Source organism: Chrysochloris asiatica, unplaced genomic scaffold (assembly GCF_000296735.1).
Source record: "Chrysochloris asiatica unplaced genomic scaffold, ChrAsi1.0 scaffold00075, whole genome shotgun sequence".
Classification (NCBI taxonomy): Eukaryota; Metazoa; Chordata; class Mammalia; order Afrosoricida; family Chrysochloridae; genus Chrysochloris; species Chrysochloris asiatica.
The window spans coordinates 9,349,191-9,352,237 of record NW_006408593.1 but is presented as its reverse complement, the minus strand read 5'-3'; positions in this window follow the sequence as shown (position 1 = coordinate 9,352,237).

The following is a 3,047-nucleotide window of genomic DNA, read 5'->3' as shown; positions in this document are numbered from 1 at the left end:
GGGACACTTGAGCCCATGGACAAGGACATAGCCACAGAGGGCTAGAGCTGAGAGTGAAGCATCCAGCTGATATGAAGTGAGGGGAGATGCACAAGAACACCCAAACTTGCAGACAGGACCCATTTGACCTAGCCTCGATGGCTTGATAATCAGAACTCGATTAGAGGAAGATTACAAAAAAAAAAAAAAAAAGTATTGATAATTACTGGCAATTGGAATGCAAAAGCTAGAAACAAAGAGGAAGGCTCAGTAGTTGTAAAACATGGCCTTGGTGACAGAAATGATACTGGAGATTGCATGGTATGAGGGTGAGTCAAACATTATCCACACTCTGGCTGTAGAACTCATTTTAATCAAGTTTTAGAGAGGACATATACATCAATTTTTGACATACGCTCCTTGTTTTTCAATACACTTTGTCCATCTGCCAAGAAGGTTTCATATTCCTTTATTTTAAAAAAATGTTTTAGGCTGAGCTGTGAGCCATGAATACACTACTGTCTTCACTTCATCATCCTCAAAGGGCTGCTTTCAGGGAACCAAACAGGTTCTGATGGAGCAAGATCAGGACTATAACACCTTAAAATGAAGTTTTTTTCAGAGTGTCAGTAATGTGGGCAGAGGTGTGTGGACATGCATTGTCATTCAAAGTCACAATGCCCTGAGATAGCAGTCTTCTGTGTTTAACCTGAAGTTCAGACTTCAGTGAGCATCTCACTGTAACAAACACTGTTGACTGTTGAACATTTATCCTGATAGTGTTCCCATATTGGCCCTTGAGAACCCTAGAAAACTATAAGCATCAATTTTCCAGCTGATGGTTGACTTGAACGCGTTCTTGGTCAGTTTCCTGAGAGTGAATGGCAGAATATGGAATGGGAACATCCTGAATCATCAACCAGTCTGAGAATGTCTGCCTTTTAATTGTAATGTGTAGGTCATTTACATTTAATGTAATTATTGATATATTTGCACGTAAGTTTACTCTGTTGCTGTTTGTCCCATCTGTTCCTTTGTTAATGCTTCTTTTCCTGTTTCCTTTTGGATTACTTTTTTTAAAATGCTATTTTAATTTTTGGGGTGTTCAACAGCACACAACAATAAAATGGTTTATAAAGTGTAGTTGATTACAGCCACTCTGACTGACACTTCCCTGGTGTCTTCTGACCTCACTGGCTACTCCTCAGTCTACTCTGCAGGTTCTTCCTTTTCTAGCATACTTGTTGCAGTGAGCTGGGTAATCTCATCTAGTCCCATGGCTTAGATCCACCTATTAATAATTTCGATCTGGTTTCTTCTATTCTAGATATCGATTTAAATGTTAAATGACACCATCTTTTAGATATCCAAGGTTATTGTTGTTAAGTGCTGTTGAGTCAGTTGATTCATAGCAACCCTGTAGAGGGTTTTCTGAGGAGCTGCTGGTGGATGTGAACTGCTGACCTTGTGGCTAGTAGCCCAGTGCTGATCCTATCGTGCCACACACCGGGATATTTCAAAATCAAGAACTCTTGACTTTCTCTCTCAAAACTTACCTTCCCTCACTTCCACAGGGTCTTTCATATTGAAGCTAAATACAAAAATCTAAATGTCAGCTGTTGCTAGGTGCTGTAGAGTCTGTTCTGACTCATTGCGACCCTGTACAGGGTTTCCAAGGAGCGGCTGGTGAGTTTCAACCACTGACATTGTGGTTCAAATCAACCTTGCCTTTGAGTGCTTATTCAACAGCAACATACCAGTTGACAAGGGTCAACTGTTAATACTCAATTTAAAAATTCTCCTACATTCATTTATCAGTAAATTCAATACTGATGATGGAATATATAAATTCCCAATGTTGGTTTTTGTTGTTAAATTCCCAATATAATTTCCAATGTAGCTTCTTACCATCTCTTCTGCTACTATACTAAATCACCACCATCTCATCTCTCACCTGGGCTTCCTACTTACAGCTTATTCTCCGCACATTAGCTGAAATGATTTAAATTGTTGTGTTTTTTTAAATGCCACTGAGATCACCTCACTCTCCTACTGAAAACCTGCTAGTGGCTTCCCATCACAAAGCCGAAACCCAGAATCCTTTTGGCCAACAACAGTCTTAACATGATTTGGCCATGGCATGTCCTATCAAGCTCACACATACTCAATACACTACAATCACACAGGAATCCTTGATGTTCTTAACAGATTGTTTTTCTACATGAGGGATCTTAGGCTAGCTCATCCCTGTCTGGTCTATTCATGGTTCTTTCTTTCTCAACATTTAGAACTGTGTCTAAATTTCACCTTCTGACCAACCTATTTAAAATACCCAAGCCATTGGGTAATTTATGCCCAAGTCATTATCTATCACCGCTTACCCTGTTTTATTTTCTTCATATTTACTGCCATTTGAAACTATATGCATTTCCTTCTTTTGGCATGATGAGGGTGTTGTTGTTGTTAAGTGCCGTTGAGTTGGTTCCAACTCCTAGCGACCTTGTATAGGGTTTCTGAGGAGCTGTGGTCCAGTGCTATCCTACAGCGCCACACCAGGACTCCATGATGAGGGTAGGGAGGGACTCTGTTTTGTTCCCTGTAGCATACTCATAACAAGAACAAATGGTGCATGGCACATATTAAGTGCTCAATAAATATTTGTTGACCCAATAAATTAATTCCACCAGACCTTTGATTTTGTGAGTGGGTTGGTGGGGGTGGGGGGTGGGGGAGCCTTCTGGAGTCAATGGACCAAACACATGAGTGAAAAATGTACTTTCTCTTGGTTCCTCCCCTGAAGGTAAATACAATGTAGCTGTGAGCTGCGCTTCTCTTCAATAGTAGACTTTAGGATCAGGTTGTGGTAGTGTAGTGGTTACAAGTTGGGCTGCTAAGTTCAAAAGTCTGCAGTTTGAACTACCAGCTGTTCTGTGGGAGACAGATGAGACTTTCTGCTCCCATAAAGATTTACAACCTAGGAAACCTAGGAAAAGTCGCTAAGAGTCAGAACCGACTCCACAGCACACCACCCCCACCACCACTGAGGATTGTTGTTGTTGTCAGGTACC